The 18,238-nt window shown below is 51.1% G+C and overlaps 1 long non-coding RNA gene across 1 annotated transcript; it reads left to right on the forward strand.

The window, feature by feature from the left end:
• The first annotated feature begins 3,789 nt into the window (after positions 1–3,789).
• On the forward strand, positions 3,790–10,734 carry LOC146766714 (uncharacterized). The gene is made up of 3 exons (XR_014956977.1): positions 3,790–5,208; positions 6,460–6,592; positions 9,503–10,734. It is a non-coding gene; the product is annotated as an uncharacterized LOC146766714 (long non-coding RNA).
• The last annotated feature ends 7,504 nt before the right edge of the window (positions 10,735–18,238 follow it).

Consider the following 18,238-nt stretch of genomic DNA (forward strand, 5'->3'; position numbering starts at 1 on the left):
GGATGCTTTGTACAGGAGGGTCATGATAGATAAAAATGGTAATGGGCACTGTAGTGCCATAATCAAAGTCTAATTGTCTCATTAATTAAGAACAATATTCGGTTATGTATTGGGTCCTGAAGTGATTATGACTCAAATGCCTACTAGAACTCATGGATTTATCCTCTGCCTTGCAGTTTTCAGCCAGGCAAAGCATTTGGTGGAGGTCAAACCATTCAGTTGGTGCTCCAAAATGCAGCTGAACTTCAGGCATGAACGATCCCGGCTGTGCCACGTGCCCCAGCCCCAGATCCGCTCCCGCCGCGCTCAGCCAGCGCTGGGAATCCTCCAGGGTCCCAAATCCTCTCCACTGCCAGAATCCTGCACTGGGGATGAGCAGAAGAGGCACCTCGGGGGTCCCGATGCTCATTTATCCACCACTGGCTCCCAGACGTGTCCTTCCCCTCCCTTTCTTACACCAACCTCATTTTCACAAGTTTCCTGCCAAACGCGAGCCGCTGGTAACACTGGCTGCTCTGGGGTAATTAGATCAAGATTCAAGCAATTTGCTGTAGGGTCTGATCTCAGACCATCTTTCACACATGTCTGTGCTAGATCTGTCTTTAAATTATAATGTAATGAGCTTGGCAGCACTATTAATAATCCAGCAAATCATGGCAGAGTGTGGTTTGATTTCATTGCTGTAAAGCGTGCAATTGAAGGCAAGTAGGTGATTGCCACAAGTTTCTGCCCTGTTTAATCATAAGAATCAAATAGGAGGATATATGAGCTTCTAAAATTAAAAATACTTGAGCTCCTTTACAGCAATAAAATGGATTTAACATAGGAAGTTTAATAATTTATTTTGAGGTGGCACAACTTTGTAAAATATTATTAGGGTCCTACCTCTGGGGGTTATTTTATTTAAACGTTGTAGTTTCTGGTTTTAATAAATGAGTGTTTGGCTCCCTCCATGTAGGTGAGATGGGCCGGGGCCATCTCCCTCCAGGCAGGAGAAGGGGCTTGCTCCTGCAGCTGGAGGAGAGGCGTGGGGCACAGCGCTGGGCATCGCTGCAGATCCCCAGCAGATCCCCTCAGCAGCTCCTGCCTCACACGCTGCGTTCTGCTCACAGAGAGGACACACAAATGACACCCACTCTTCTTGTCTTGCTTTACTTTCATTTAAAAATTAAAAAGGTGCGAAGTTTCATTGAAGTTCAGCTTCCTGCAGCCACCGAGCCGGCAGCACCGTTTCAGAGTCTGTGTTTTTCAGTCTGTGTCCACATTGCTGCTGCAGACTGAATCCTGCTTCCAAGTCCTTTCGGAGCACGCCCATTTCTTATTGCTTTTCTTCTAATAAAAATGTCAGAAAAGAGAAATGGAAGATAAGCAGAAATGTTCTTGGTTTTATCCTCTGTGCAGAACAAGTGTAAATTGGAAAAGCAAGTGTTTGGATGCAGTGGAAGGCAGGGGTGCCAGCTCGCTGGTGCTGAGCGGTGGATTCGGGTTGGGAACCCCGGAGGAGGAGCCCTGGGTCAGCGAGGCTGCTCTGAGCCTCGTGGGATGGTGCCTGGGTAATCCCCTGCTCCCAGGGATCCCCAGGGTCAGGAGGGCACGTCAGCCCCCCAGCCTGTTCTTTGATATCCACACTCTGCAATCCCAGACATCTTCCTGCTGGTGGGAGCGACATAAACACCAGCGTAAGAGATCTTGTTGTTTCCCTCTTCTCACGTACAGAGATAAATATAGATGCAGTGAGGGTGAGAGACAGTAAATTAAAATTCTAAAGAAATGTTTCTTTGCAAGTTCTGCAGCTCCTTGCAACGAGAAAACACTGGGGGTTTCCAGGACCAGAGGGAGGAACCTGGTCCAGAGACAGGAGCTCCTGAGCCAGGGTTATTGGGGAGGCAGGAAAGCTGCTCCCCCTAAGGTGGGCCTGGCCAGAGCAGGTGACAGCAGGTGACAGCAGGTGACAGCAGGTGACAGCCAGCAGTGACCCTCCCCTCCGAGGGCTGGGGGCCTGGGCCACCCCTGGGTCCAGCACAGGCTCTGGGTGGGGATGGGGCAGAGCCTGAGACCCACACAGGGAGCTTTCATCTCCATCCCCGCCCTGCTTTTATCTCACCTTTCATCAGACAGCCAGTAAAAGATAACTTGGTCTTTCACAGCTTGACCTGAATCGGCAAGACTGGCAGAAGTAAACATCTTCTGCTTCCCCCCCCAACAATTTGATATGCAGCTCTGAGAGAGGCTAAAAAAAGAACCCTTTCATCTTCATTTCCTGAAGTCATTTTTTATCGTATTCTAAATTCATAGATAAAACCCCAGGCAATTTTATTGGATTAAGAATGACCACAAACATCACAGAGCGCCTCCCCATGACATTAATATGCTCGTAATTGATATATTCGCTCTGCGCCTCTCTCCTGAGGTTGAGATCACTGTCGTTACCCTGGTGCCGTCTATCGCCTCAGATCTCCCTCCACACACACGGGCACAGGTATGTGCTTATCTCCAGAGCCAAAATCCAGCAGAACGGTGAGTTATCCTGCCTAGCCGGGGACGAGCTGCCGCAGCGCTGCGTTCCCGGCCTGCTCTGCCGCAGGAGCAGCCGGTGGCCCCAGCCCAGGCTGCAGGAGGGTGTGGGAGCCCCGTCCCCGGCTGAGCCGTGCCTGCACCCGGCTTCACCGGCCGAGGGCACGTGCCGGACAGCCCAGGTGCTCTGGGGCTCCCCAGCATCCCCCTAACTGCCCCGCCGCAGGAGGCGTCTGGCTGCTCAGCCCTGAGACACCTGCTGCTGCATTTCATTAAACCAACCCCAACAACTCTGCGCTCCTTACTCCTTTGAGAAAGCCCTGGTGCACTTTTCTGACAGAACAGACTCCTTGTCTATCCAAAAGGGTCCCTTTATGGCCAGTGGTTCCCTGCCCAGCTAAAAGTGTCATGTCCAGTCCTCTCAAAATAAATAACTCCACTATCTGGGGCAAAAGTAAAACCTGAATAAAAGGGAAGGTATGATAAAAGGAGGAAAGTGATAAAAAAAACATGATAAAAAAAGTATGATAAAATCAGGATAAAAAGTTCTTAATTCAACTCTACCAGGCAGGAGGTGGATCTAATTTTCACTTTAAATAGACTCTGGCTCTAGGTTTTATTCTGCTATTTAAGAACAAGAATAATTACTAGGGGAGCCTGTAGTAAGTGCAGGATGAGGAATCATCCCTGCAGCTCTGCAAAGCCTGGATCCACGGGCCAAGGCCAGCTGTGTGACGTCCAACAAGGCCAAGTGCCGGCTCCTGCACTTGAGTCACAACAACCCTGTGGAATACTCCAGATCTGGGGAAGAGTGGCTGAAAAGGTGCCCAGCAGGAAAGGACCTAGGGGTGCTGGCCAGCAGGAGCTGAATATCAGCCCAGGTGGGCAAGAAGGCCATTGGCACCTGTACCAGCCACAGGGTGGTCACTGGACCAGGGCAGTTGCTGTCCCTTGTGCTGGCACTGCTGGGGCACTGCTGGGGTCAGGGCTGGGGAAGGGCTGGGGTCAGGGCTGAGCCCCTTGGAACAATGACAATGAGGGGATGGGGAAGGGCTGAGCCCCTCAGGAGAGGGACAATGAGGGGATGGGGAAGGGCTGAGCCCCTCGGGACAAGGACAATGAGGGGATGGGGAAGGGCTGAGCTCCTCAGGAGAGGGACAATGAGGGGATGGGGAAGGGCTGAGCCCTTCAGGAGAGGGACAATGAGGGGCTGGGGAAGGGCTGAGCCCCTTGGAACAAGGACAATGAGGGGATGGGGAAGGGCTGAGCCCCTCGGGACAAGGACAATGAGGGGATGGGGAAGGGCTGAGCCCTTCAGGACAAGGACAATGAGGGGATGGGGAAGGGCTGAGCCCTTCAGGACAAGGACAATGAGGGGATGGGGAAGGGCTGAGCCCCTTGGAACAAGGACAATGAGGGGATGGGGAAGGGCTGAGCCCCCGTCTCCATCCAGGGTTCCTCGGGTGGACACAAACACCTTGGCTGCAAGGAGACTGTGGGTCCTTGTTGCCCTCCGGAGGAGGGATGGACTTGGGGATTAATCACAGTGCCCTCCCTCCCTTGTCAGCTGTGGAAACAAGGCCTGAGAGGAGGGGAGGGAAGCTCTCGTCCTGACCTTTGCTGGTAATTAATCACCAAGTGTGAGTCTGCTCACAGCCTGGAACAGGGATTGCAAATGATCACCCAGAGAGGCTCAGGGCTTGGGAGGCTTTTTCCTCCTTTTTTTGGTCGGTAACAATTTTCCTGCCCAGCTCTGGCAGCTGAAATTGCATTTGACTTGAGCTTCTTGGATCTTCACAGCACGGAAAACCAAAGAAAATTAAAGGAGAGTAATTTTTGCATAATTTAATTCATACTAAGAATTTCCAATTAGGAAGGCATAAATTGATCTTCTTTGCTTTAATATCTTGGGCTTTTTTCCCTTGCACAGATAACAGCTGAGTTTTAATTCGTTTTAATTCTATTACCATCCGTAACACCATGCACTGTGATAAGTATCTCTCCTGTACACAAATGCCTTTGAGAACTACCCATCAAGTGCTTATTTAACCTCATTGTCGAGGGAATAATGGCATTTCCTGTACGTGTTTATTTTGCCTCATTTATGGAGCAAATTAACTTTTTTACACAAACTCACCGGTATTTTTTTCTCCGCTGACATTGTTCCCAGCAAGGCTCCACTTTCTGTCTTGTGTTCCATAAAGGTTTCCTACATCTCTGTTAGTGCAGCACTCAGTGCCTGTAACCAGACTTTTATTCTCAGCATTATTATTAAATATGATTGCAATGTGACACAAATTTCACTGAGGTGGGTGGGACCGAATTCTTACAGGAAATGCAGCATATTTAAATGATGATGTGGATGAAAATTTGGTCTTTTAGAAAAGAAAGGCCAAGTTGATACATAGAAACGTGCTGCGTTGTATATGCTGCATAATACTAAAGAGAATAAAGGCTCTTTTTATCGTTGTTATCCAACTCCTCACGAGGGCCTTTGCAGGGAAAATTATGTAAGTGAATCCAAAGTGCTCTAAAAAATCCTTCAGTGTGATTGATATTTTTTGCTATGGGAATAAAACTGCTGCAGTCGATCATAATTACAGACTCTTGCTAGAAACAAAACCGAGTTTCTCAGGGAAGGCACACTGGGACATGGCTTGGAATTCTCTGGGTGCAGGAGGGCAGCAGCCAGAGGTGAGCAGCTGGGATTGGCACCACTCCTCGTGTCTGAAGGTCTTGGGCAGTGTTCTGGGGAGGTCCTGGCACTGACCAGCTGGGGCACTGACCAGCTGTGGCACTGACCAGCTGTGGCACTGACCAGCTGTGGCACTGCCAGCTGTGGCACTGACCAGCTGTGGCACTGCCAGCTGTGGCACTGCCAGCAGTCACCACAGACTCCCACCTGAGGCACTGCCACATCCAGCTAGGATGGGAGAGAGCCCGGATCTGAGCAGGGATGGAGAGAACCAGGATCTGAGCAGGGATGGAGAACCAGGATCTGAGCAGGGATGGAGAATCAGGAGCCTGGGCAGGGATGGAGAACCAGGATCTGAGCAGGGATGGAGAACCAGGATCTGAGCAGGGATGGAGAATCAGGAGCCTGGGCAGGGATGGAGAACCAGGATCTGAGCAGGGATGGAGAATCAGGAGCCTGGGCAGGGATGGAGAACCAGGATCTGAGCAGGGATGGAGAACCAGGATCTGAGCAGGGATGGAGAATCAGGAGCCTGAGCAGGGATGGAGAGAACCAGGATCTGAGCAGGGATGGAGAGTCAGGATCTGAGCAGGGATGGAGAAGCAGGAGCCTGAGCATTCCACTCACAGCCAGCAAAGTTTGTGTTGCTGCTTGGGGAGCTTGTCACCCTCTGCATGATTAATACCTTGCAATCACAGCACTGGCCTTTCCTGCCTGCCACAGGAGCTGACGACAGCAAATCAGTTAATTATGGGCCTAATTAAAATATTAATGTGCCCTGTACTGGCAGTGGATGCACTTGTGCTCTGTGCTCCCCGTTATTGCCCTGGGCCATGTGCAGCCCCACATCCTCTGGTTGCCACCGAGGGCCCTGTGAGCTCAGGGCTGCAGGGCTGGGGCAGACTCCCCAGGGCTGGGACCTGCTGGGAAAGGACGTTTTCCCCACACAGCTGGAATTTGCAGTCTGGCTGGTGGGATAAAACATTCCCCTCTGGGATTTGGGCTGGGAAGGGAGAAGTCTTAGCAATGAGAAGCAGATTGCAGTTGTGCCCAAATGACACCTATGAACGCTGCAGGCAGGTGAGGAGAAGCAGCGAGTGGAGCTGCTGGGAGCAGCTACAAAGACCACGCTGGGACTGAGCCCAGCTGGCACCTGCTGCTCCTGGGATGGGAGAGCTGATGGGAAAGGGAGGGACTGGGCAGCAGAGAGGGCTCATTTCTGAACCCCTGAGCTTTGGTCTTGCACACAGAGGGGTCCCAGGGCTGGTTCTGTGCAGGAGCTGGGCTCAGTGATCCTCAGACCTTCCATGATTCTGCGATTCTCTGGTGGTGTAACTATCTCAGCTTTTCCTCCGTGTTCTCACCAAGGGAAGTGACTGGCAGGTAGGTAAGAACAAACCCCACCGTTCTGCAGTGTGTGTTCTCACCTCTTTTGTTTCCCTTTCCACTCTCCAGCACTTCTCACACTGAGTGGTTTTTTCCCCCTTTCCATTTAAAATTTAAAAGTTTGAGAAGTTGTTTTTCTGCAAATAATTAATCATGTTCATGCATTACTGGGTCTTCACCTCTTGTCACAGAAAAAACAAAATGGAAAATATAACCATATGGAGGAGGCGGAAATAACAGCATAAAATACCGCTGACCTCTTCGTGCCTTCACTTGAAATTAGCATTTATTTTTTTCCTTGTTTGATGCTCTGTCATTACAGGGTATGTATGTGTTTTAGTTTTTTCATTAATAAACATGGTAATTTAACAAGCAGGTTAATGGCAGTTTTAATGAGAAAGAATATTAATTGGACAGGCTGGGGGGATCTTGGGGCAGCTGCAGCTTTTTCCTTCGAATCTCACTCGCCCCATCCTCGAAAATACCCAGCATATGTGCCAGGGGTTGGGGGTTGTTTCCATGTTGACAGTTAATGCCCACAGCTTGTACTATTTTGTTTCATCTCACAGAGCCTTTTGCACAAATGTGGTTTTGGGCTGCCCCAGCCTGGGATTTGCACATTGCCAAATCTTCAAAGGTTTGCATAAACAGGAGCCTTGCTCTGGGTAAGGCAGACAATGTGGCCATCTGCCTTTCTTCTGCAGCCAAATGAAAATCACAGAAAGTGTGGGGCTTGTCATTTAAAGTAGAGTTCCTCTCCTCTCCTCTCCTCTCCTCTCCTCTCCTCTCCTCTCCTCTCCTCTCCTCTCCTCTCCTCTCCTCTCCTCTCCTCTCCTCTCCTCTCCTCTCCTCTCCTCTCCTCTCCTCTCCTCTCCTCTCCTCTCCTCTCCTCTCCTCTCCTCTCCTCTCCTCTCCTCTCCTCTCCTCTCCTCTCCTCTCCTCTCCTCTCCTCTCCTCTCCTCTCCTCTCCTCTCCTCTCCTCTCCTCTCCAGCAGGGAGGACCACGCAGGTCTCCAGAGGGGAAGACCCCTGCCTTGCTTTGCACCAGTTCACTCCAACAAGCTTTGTGTTCAAATGGGAACTACAACCAAACACCTCCCTCCCCCCAGCACATCCCTGGAGCTGTCTGCTCTCCAGAGATGCTGAACTGACAGCAGCGAGCCAGACTTACATGGAGATGCCCCAGCAGAAAATGGGTTTTCTGCAGTGAAACAGGAAATCGCCATTCTTAAAACCAGCTTGCAAAATGAGCAGATTTATGGTGATTGTGTGATAACAACGCACAGTTTTTACTGTACAGCAGTTTTACAATATTTCCTAATGCTGCCACGGGCATGCCACAGCCCATGATGGGCTTTCAGGCTCCCCATAAATCTCCCAGGGCTAATAAAGCTGAGGCTGGAGATGTACCACGTACGCAGCAATTGCAAGTGCTGCTGCGAGCTGCTGAGGGCTGGTTCATTACCCAGGCACTGCTGTGCCTGTGAAACACCGAGGGCTCCGTGCAGAATTCCTGTCACCACTCAGGGGACGTGGAAAGGCCACGTCCTCCTCCTCTCTCCCTGACCATTGCCTGCTCATCAGGTTCTGCTGTGCCTGCAGCAGGTGCCTTGTGCTGACAGCTCACCCAAACACGGACGCACCGCTGCCGAGGTGTCCAGGCTTTTCAAATCATTAATAACAATAACAACAACAATGATAACGATAATAGCAATAATAACAACAAGAACAGTAGCAGTAATAGCTTTCTACAGGTTCTCTCTCATCCACACTGATAATACCGGTGCTGCTGGGTGTGCAGGGCCCCCCTGAGTTTAACCCCAGCTGCAGCGAGCACCTGCAGCCCTGGTGCCCCTCAGAGTTCTGCAGTCCTGGAGGCAGCAGTGCCTGGGTTTGTTATCCAGCTCCACGCTGCTCCTGTGCCCTCCGGGGCGGGCAGCAGGGCTCTCCATGGCTGGTGCTGCCATGCAGCCCCGGAGCCGCCCTGCAGAGCCCGGCTTGCAGCTGCAAAGCAGCCCCAGAGGTTTGCTGGCCTGCCTCGTGGCTCACAGAGCCCACACGGCTCCCAGCCTGCACCCATGGGTGACTTATTGCCCTGCCAGCTGCGGGGCTGTGTCACTGGGGAGGAAGGGCTCACCCCTGGCATGGCGCCTTGCGGACACTGCCACTGGCCAGTGCCCTTTTCACTGCAATTGTCACTGCCATTGTCACTGCCCCTGGTCACTGCCCCTGGCCACTGCCATTGTCACTGCCACTGTCACTGCCATTGTCACTGCAATTGTCACTGCCATTGTCACTGCCATTGTCATTGCCATTGTCACTGCCCCTGGTCACTGCCATTGTCACTGCCATTGTCACTGCCATTGTCACTGCAATTGTCACTGCCCCTGGTCACTGTCCCTGGTCACTGGCCTCTGCCTCTGGCCACATCCAGTCCCACTGGCCCTGGCATGGACAGGGCTCTGCAGCCCTGGCACAGCTGCCCAGAGCAGCTGGGGCTGCCCTGGATCCCTGGAATTGTCCCAGGCCAGGCTGGACGGGGCTTGCAGCAGCCTGGGACAGCGGGAGGTGTCCTTGCCATGGCAGGGCTAGGATGAGATGAGATTTAAGGTCTGTTTCAACCCAAACCATTGCAGGATTTTATGACATGCTCCTCCTGTGTGAAGAGCTCTTGAGTGCAGCAGCAGGACACCTGCCTGCAATCAGGTCATCTACCAGGTTTTGTGTTACAAGGGCATCTTTCTCTTTTATCACCCAAGTGTTTTTGCTAAAGTTTTGCTTTGAAATAAAGAGAAAATGATTTAATGAAACAGTAAATAATACAAAGTCTTCTGAATTCATCTTCAACTGAAGTGAAGCACTTCCATTTCACTTCAGCCTAACCCAGGTTTTCTCATTTGCTTTCAGAGCTGAAAAAACCCCACTGTTCGCTGCAGACCACTTCAAATCTGTTCTGTTTCCCACCTCTGCTGAAGATGGTCTCTGTAGCACCCTACACATCTCCCAGGCAACTCAGCCCTCCGAGGGAAGGACAGAAGCAGAACTTGCTTCTCCAGGACAGGTTTCCCCCAGTCCCTGGCCAATGTCCCCTTCTCCTGGCAGGTGCCACCCCACAGGAACATCTGGAGCGTTGGCCAGGCAGAGCCTCTGGGGCACCCAGGAACCTCCACGGCAGCCAAACGTCTTAGGAGACAAACCTGACGTGGGCAGGGAAAGGCAGCTGCCAGAAGGAGCTTTTGGGCTTCTTTTGAGCAGGGGCTCAGACGGGAATTTCTCAGCAATCTGTGTTTTAATCCAAGAGAGGATCCCCTTCAAAGCCTGGCTTTCTCTTGAGCTCCAGTATCAAAGCAAACTCACAATTTCGGCTGATCAGAAGGCAAGGAAGCAGCTTCAAGTGAAATGCCCAGAAAATTAGATTAATCAGAGGTGATAAGAATCAAGTGAGACAATTCTGCAGTGTGAATCCGACTGAAAATTGTACGATGACAGATAAAGTATTCCAATGGCAATATCTGATTAAAATAAACAAGTTATTATTTTCACAATAATTTGTTTGGCGCTGTCACACCATGCTCTGAATGAGGAAAGACAAAAGCAGCTTTGTGATCTAATTACTTTAAAAAATCCTATTAACAGAACAATTTGATCCAACTCTTTTGGAGATGTCCCTGTTTAGAGCATTCATTCCTATGACAACTGAACCTTTTCTTAAATGTTTCAATTATTTTGGGGCAGGAAATCTTTTGAAGGTGATGTTCTGCTACGGTATGCAAAAAATTTGGCAACAGCTTAGGAGAAAAATAAAGTTCATAAAATCATCTGTAAATGGCTCTGAGTCTGGAACGAAAAATGCCCAATATTCCTTCAAGTCACAGTTAGAAAATATGATAAATATTAGCTTCTAAAAATTTAGTTTTAGCAAAATATCATGTGGAAATGTGGCTTTGGGCACTGCCAGGTAGAAAATAATGTTTAATTACTTGTTTCTTAAATGCATACAAATTAAAGATGTCTAAGATTTCTATTCTTACCATTTTTCTCTCCACACTTCCATGGATAGATATTCTATTGGAAATCTACAATATGATGTTTTAACACTTTATTTTGAGGATCTCTGAAGTAAAAGTTCAATTTTCAGCCAAAGATTAATCATGTCAACTCTTTTTTCCCAGAAAGACAGGAGAAAAGGCCAAAGCAACAAAATGTAATTTCCAGCCCTTTAAATACAAATCCTAAAGCTCATCAGCTTCACAAAGAGGGGCCATAAAATACCAGGGAATCGCAGGATGGTTGTGCTGGAGAAGAGCTTCAAGGTCACCGAGGCCGGGCGCTGCCCCAGCACTGCCCAGGCCACCCTGCCCCACTCTGAGTGTGCCCAGGGTACTCTGGATGTGCCCAGGAACCCCTGGATGTGCCCAGGAACCCCTGGATGTGCCCAGGACCCTCTGGCTGTGCCCAGGAACCCCTGGATGTGCCCAGGAACCTCTGGATGTGCCCAGGAACCCTCTGGATGTGCCCAGGACCCTCTGGATGTGCCCAGGACCAGGTGTCACAGCCCAGGGCTGTTGGGGCTCAGTGCTGCTGTGCCAGGGCAGTGTCAGAATCTGAGGTATTGATGATCCCAAAATTGTAGAAAGTCTCTGTCTTTCTGCTCCTCAGCCAAAGCAGAAGCCATCATTGGTCTGTGCTGGTTTCCAGGTTGTTTATTCTGTTTATCTCTCACATGTTCTGCTGCCCTGCCCAGCTCTGTCCTGCAGGGCAGCGTGTGGGGCTCTGCCCTCAGTGGGATGTGACAAACATTAAATACCAGAAACTCCCTGGGCTGGATTTACAAGAACGTGCCAATATCTGTCACCTACGTTGGACAGTGTGTCCCCAGCCTGAACCAACAGAAAAATGCCAACACCACAGTGAGACATGGAGGGCATGAAGAAGGAGAAAAAGGACAAGACACACCCAATTTCCTCCATCTTGTCCCCTTTGGACCCCTCATCTAGAATCCTAAAATTTTACTTTTGCACCCGTGCCACACTTAATTATCACTTATATCAGACACTCAGAGCTGGTAATTGATCCTGTAAGATTGAAAACTCTTTTCCATGGCCAGAGATGACAGCCAGTGTCTCTGGGGGCTCTGTCCAGGGGGTTCCTGAGCCCTGCCAGGGTCCCAGACCTGCCAGGGCAGCCAGAGGGATTCCCTGGATTGCCACAGGGCAGCACCTGGAGGAGCTGATGGGGAGGGAGCAGCAAACCCCAGCAGCTCCATTTGCTCCTGGGCAGTCCCTCCCCGAGAACCAGGCTGATCAGAGGGGATTTTGTTATCCCTGTGGAACGTCCTCCTTCTCTTGTGACCTTTTCACAGATCAGCTCTCATTAGCTGCCCTGAGCTGGGAGGGAGGTGATCATTATTTGCTGTGTTTGGTTCCTGCAGCGTATTTATTGCCTGCTCTGTTTTATCAGCTCCCAGCAAAGGACAGGAGCTGCTCCCAGCTGAGCATGGTGGGCACGAGGGAGGCTCTGGGAGGGAAGGGATGGGCCAAGTCAGGCACTGTGTGATCCTGGGGAGATGGGCCCGTAGAAATGCAAAATAAAAAAGTTTTATTTGTTCTTCAAAGCAGAGAAAGGCTTGTGAAGAAAAGCCATAAAATGGATTGTGAAAAATGCCCATAAAATGGCCAGGGAAATCCAGAACCTGTTAGGGAAAATGTACCAAGAAAATGAATTAATCTCTGTGAGCATGTCAGCATGTGCTGCTTTTACTGTGAGGGTGAGGAGGGAACAGGGCACAGGGCACAGGGGACAGGGAGAGGGACAGGGGCAGGGACAGGGCACAGGGCACACAGCACAGGGCACAGGGCACAGGGCACACAGCACAGGGCCAGCCCAGCAGTGCAGCAGCCTGCAGCTCCCCTGTGAGCACTGCACTCCCTGGAGCAGCATGCAGCCGCAGCAGCTGCTGCATTGCTGCCTCTCAGCAGTGCTGCAATCCTGCTGCCTTCGGCCGAGTCCCGGCTGGGTCCCAGCACCAGCTCTGCACTCACTTTTGCCAGATTAGGCTGATTTACAATGGGCCTTAATGAAGTGTGTTGCTATGGTGAGGCTGGTTTCAAGGGTGTCTGTTAAAAAAAAAGCAGCAGACGAGTAAATTGTCCAAATCAGATCAATAAGGAGCCGGTTTCCAGCACTGCAGTGGTTTTTTGCCAGTTTTGGCCCAGTGAGGAGGAGCAGCCCCGGCTGGGGGCAGAGGAGGTCCCTGGGTTGCAGCAGGGGAGATGTGGTGGATGTGGTGCTGGTGTGCCGGGCTCAGGCTGCAGCAGGATGCCCACTTTGGGAATGCTGGGCCATGAGGATCCTCCCTGGTGTCCTTCCATCCCCCAGCAGCAGTTCCTGCTCCCAGGCTGCTCCCCACACCTTCACCCCGTGCCAGGACCGAGGGCTGCCGTGACCCCGGTGTGGCACTTTGCAGGCTCCTTGTTCACCCGCTGAGGCTCCCCTGGGCAATTCCTCGAGCTGCCCAGGTCCCTCTGGACATCCCCAGCCCCCTCAGCTCGCTGCCACCTGCAGATGTCCCTGGCCCCGCTGTCTGTGCCATGGATGGAGGCACCAAGCAGCGCTGGCCCCAGCACGGAGCCCTGAGGGGCACCAGGGGTCACACCAGGCAGCAGGCTCTGAGCTGCTGCCCACAGCCCTCTGAGTGTGCCCACAGCCCTCTGAGTGTGCCCACAGCCCTCTGAGTGTGCCCAGGGCTGTCTGAGTGTGCCCAGGGCTGTTTGAGTGTGCCCAGGGCTGTCTGAGTGTGCCCAGGGCACTCTGAGTGTGCCCAGGGCAGTCTGAGTGTGCCCAGGGCACTCTGAGTGTGTCCAGGGCTGTTTGAGTGTGCCCAGGGCACTCTGAGTGTGCCCAGGGCAGTCTGAGTGTGCCCAGGGCCCTCTGGATGTGCCCATGTCTCTCTGGATGTGCTCATGGACCTCTGGAGGTGCCCAGGACCCTCTGGCTGTGCCCAGACCCCTCTGGCTGTGCCCAGACCCCTCTGGCTGTGCCTGTCCAAGCAATTCCTTGCCCAGGAGCAGCCCAGCCACCAATCCCACCCCTCTGCAATTCTCAGGGAAGGGAATTGTGTTACAGCCTTGGACAAGTCCAGAGGTGACATCTGGAGCTCTTCCTTTATCCCCTGCTGGACTCATTCCATCCTAGAAGGCCACTAGGTCCAGGGTGCCTTAATTACCTTTTCTGTGGTGTACCTTGATTAGATTGCTTTTCTGCCTCTAGGCTACTTCTCCCACTCCACAACCTCCTTAAAATGCAGTTGCAGAGCTTGTGCTAAAGCATCCAGCATAATGGAAATTAGTTTTAGCAGTTTCTCTCAAGCTTTACAGCACCTTCCTCGCTGCACATGATGCAAGCAGAGGAGAAATGAGACGGATGCAGACAAAGCTGGGTGTGAGCAGCCCCTCCCCGACCCCTGGCAGATGGGATGTGAATGAGAGCTGCACAGGTGGGCTCAGGAGCTGCACCTGGGCAGGCAGGATGGCAGGGGACGGAGACACGCAGCAGGGAGGAGTTCCCCTGCCATGGCCCAGCTTAGCTCCATTAAAAGTAAACAAATTAATAAAGAAATAATAGCAGTAACAGCTTTCATTCAGTGTTCAAACTTCCAGCAGAATTTTGTCACCCGATCAAACTAATCATAGAGGTCAAGGCATTTGCAACATAAAAGAGCAAATATTAAAGTCCTTTTCTTCCTGTCACTTCTTGGGGAGTGAAGGAAGGAAGGAAGGAAGGAAGGAAAGAAGGAAGGAAGGAAGGAAGGAAGGAAGGAAGGAAGGAAGGAAGGAAGAAAGGAAGGAAGGAAGGAAGGAAGGAAGGAAGGAGGGAAGGAAGAAAAGGAAGGAAGGAAGGAAGGAAGGAAGGAAGGAAGGAAGGAAGGAAGGAAGGAAGGAAGGAAGGAAGGAAGGAAGGAGGGAAGGAAGGAAGGCACTGCCACGCCAGGCCCAGCCCCTCTCTGGGGACACTTCTTCTCTCCCAGCGTTGTCTGCAATTCCAGCAGGTGCAATTGAAAATCCCATTGAGGCATTTGCTACCTTGACAATATAATTTCTCACTTTTTGGTCACAAACTCCATCTAATTCACTCTGGCTGAGGCTGGCAGGCAGCACAGCATGGCAGGGCTGTTTCCAGCTGTGTCCTTTATGCTTTTTTCCCATGCTCCACTGAAGGGCTCAGACAGTTTTTCCCTCTTGTGCTTTCTTGCATAGTGGAACCATTCTAAGAGAGCATGCCACTGAGCAGGCACCCCTTCCCTGGGCACCCCTTCCCTGGGCACCCCACCCCAGCCCTGCACATCACACACATCCTGGGGGCATTCCATGGTCTGTACAGTGAGCACAACAAAGGAAAAACAGCTTTTAAACATGGTAAATCCCCAAAAGTGAATATGTATTCAGAGTAAGAAAACAAGAGCTAGTGAATGGAGGTGCTCAAGCTCAGGAGCACAGCTGCTTCGGAAAAATGACACGGAAAGCACAATACGGGAGTGAAAATCTGGAAACTACAGATTTGGGTCAACAAACCTCAAGTTCAGTAAGAGAGCTGGGTTTCCATAAAGCACTGTGATTCCTCCACTTAGGGATAATAATCTACATTGTTCTTAAAAAGCAGGATGTCAGCAGCACAAACCATATAATAGACCCTTCTTAGGCAGCGAGGGGATAATGGCTCCCAAGACAAAAGGAGAATTTATTTATCATAAAATACTCTTGAGAATCAGGCAGTCACCTGGTGTTTAATGCAGACATTGCAGACCCGAAGGAATTTTGCTTGAGTGTGACAGGGAGTGGGAAAGGTTTCTGTCTCATGAAAATTCATTGAAAATTACATTAATGCTGCTGGGAAGGCAATAGCATCCAGCAGGAAGGGAGGCACTGCCTCATCCATATGGATCCCATTTGCTGAAGTCTCAGTCTGTGCCCTGCTGCTGGTGCCATGCCATGCCATGCCATGCCATGCCATGCCATGCCATGCCATGCCATGCAGCAGCTGGAGGCCGCCCCAGCTGGGCACACCCAAACCTGCCTGGTGCATGGATGGTGATAATCGATACGGATCAATACGGATCGACACGGATCAACACGGATCAGCACGGGGGTGCAGGGAGCTCTCAGTGCTGGTGCCCAGGCATTACTCTGCCAGTGAAATGCCTCCTCGTGCCCAGGAGTTTCTGTTTGACATGGGCTGTGTCTGCACGAGCTCCTGCCCTCAGCTCCACGGTGACGAGCGGCGCTGTAGCTGCCTTCAGTGGAGTCAGCTCGCCCCTCACCAGCACACGAATAAAGGATTGGGAAGAGGAGCAATGACCTCCATCTGCTCTCCAAACTTTCACCAGCCCTCTCCGCTGCTTCCAAAGCACACCCCCAATTTCGAATTCACAGCGCGTGCAGAGGCAATGAACCCACCAACTCTCAACGGCACAAATCAGCAAATACTGTGATGCATTATCAAATTAAAGATTAGAAATTGAAACGTTTCTTGTAAAGTATGATCCTCGCCTTGATCTGTGCATTTGGAAAAATCAATAAAATAATGTGCAACAACCATGCAAGGTTTCTTTTAATGACTTGCGTCTTCATAAATACCATATTCATTACAGACCTCCATCAAAATATATTATCTGCACTTGCCCACGCTGCCGCTCCTTGATTGGAAAGCTTCACCTTGCTACGGCATGAAAAATGGATAAGAATGGAATGGAATACAAAAGGGCCACTTATTATTTGTCAGCTGGCAGTGTTTGCCCTTTTAAAGCAGATATCAGAATTTTGAATTTTGATCTTGTAGCAGCAGCAGATTTCTCCCAGAGCTGCCCGTGGCAGGCGTGGGGAGCTGTGGAGCGCCCAGACTCCCCTGGATTAATTTCAGAAGCGCCAGGGCTGCACTGGAGCAAGGAACACGTCGAGGAACACAAGGAACACGTCTGCAGGAGCTCATGCCAGGAGGGGTAATTGGTGCCTTCCCCAGACCTTTAAAGTGCAGGGACACGTCACTGGGAATTACAAACTCTGCACCCGTGCGCCTGCCTGGGAGAGAACGCCAGCATGGCGCTGGGGCGGGAGGGTGCTCAGCTGTGGGCACCAAGCTCATCCCTGGGATCCCGGAAACTTAGGGAAGGGCTTGTAGGACTCGCTGCCTTCAGTGGAGTCAGCTCAGCCTTCACCAGCCAGCTCCTGCTTTCCTGGAACCAGCCGTGTGTCCGTGGCTCCCTGCTGATGTTGGTTTATTTATTTATTCACACCATCCATGCCCTGAAATAAACCCTCCCTGTTTGCTTACCTGGAAACCATCTGACTCTGTCTTTCTCTCCTTGATCCATGAGCACAAACACTAGGAGACCTAATTTCTTCAAGATGTTTACCGAAAGATTTAATAATGATTGGATTGGATTTATTGTAGAGAGAGATGGCATTTTTTATCTCAAACAGTACCAAGACCCTTCTCCCCAGCTGCCGAAACCAATTGATCCAATATTAAATTCCACAAAATGAGCAAACTGCCAATATCGCTATGTACAAAACCCCAACTGCCCTCCCAAAACATTAGCAGCTAATTAAAATTAAACATTATTGCTACCCACATAGCATTACTGCCTTCATCAGGAAGGTCTTTTGGGGACATTGCTCTCCTCCCTGCTCAGGTGATGGCTCGTGTTTAGTGGAGAAGGAAAACGCCCAATTTGCTGTTTGAGATGAAGTCGCCGTGTGGCAGCTGAGCCCCAGCAAGGCCCAGCCGAGGCTGCTTTGACCTTGACCTTCACTTTGTGCCCCCACAGGGACGGGCTGGGCTCTCCTCACAAGCTCTGCCGGAGCTCCCTGAGACGCCACCAGCCGCTGCTTCCTTCCCTTCCTCATCTCAGGGAGAGGAACTTAAAGGACAAAGGTGAGGCTGGCCATTTGCAAGGAATGATGTGCGGATTCAGCAGAAAATGCCCAATCCAGCCTTGAGCCCGTTCTGTGGTGAGCCCAGGACCCCTTGGTGGGAGCCCCTCCTGGGGCAGGATCGGCTGCAGGAGCAGCACCCGCGCCACGGGAGCCGCGCTGCACATCGCCCTGAAAGCTGCCTAAACCTCCTCCAAAGCGGTCTGAAACATCTGAAGAACACTCCGAAAAGGAAAATGCAAATAAACAGACCTTTTTTTTCCAAGGCGGTGAAGGGGATTAGTGAGAGTCCCACCCTCTCTGCTCCCATTTGCATTCGGTGTTCCGACGGCACTTGACTCTGAAATCATTCCAGTAAAGCGGAAAATTAATATTCTAATATGCCTGCTTCTCCAGCAGCTACAAATAAGTAAAGTGGAAGTAGTAAAGAAAATGTTTTAGTATTAACTCTGGGTATGAATATTTATTGTAACTTGCCCTCAGCCACCTGCCCGTCCTGTCCCTGCTTGCTGTCAGGAGCCCCAGCAGGAATTATTTCCATGTTGTTTATCTAAGAGGGGAACAGTTTATTTCTGAGAGGCTTTTGACCATCTTTTAGGGTGGGATTTGCTCAGGTGGTTGTGGTCACTGGCCAGGGGCACGGTGGGAGGGGTCAGACCCATGGCAGTCCCCAGAGCATGGGGCTGTGGGCACGGGTGGGCAGGGGGGTCCCGAA

Source organism: Lonchura striata, chromosome 8 (assembly GCF_050655825.1).
Source record: "Lonchura striata isolate lonStrDom1 chromosome 8, ASM5065582v1, whole genome shotgun sequence".
NCBI lineage: Eukaryota > Metazoa > Chordata > Aves > Passeriformes > Estrildidae > Lonchura > Lonchura striata.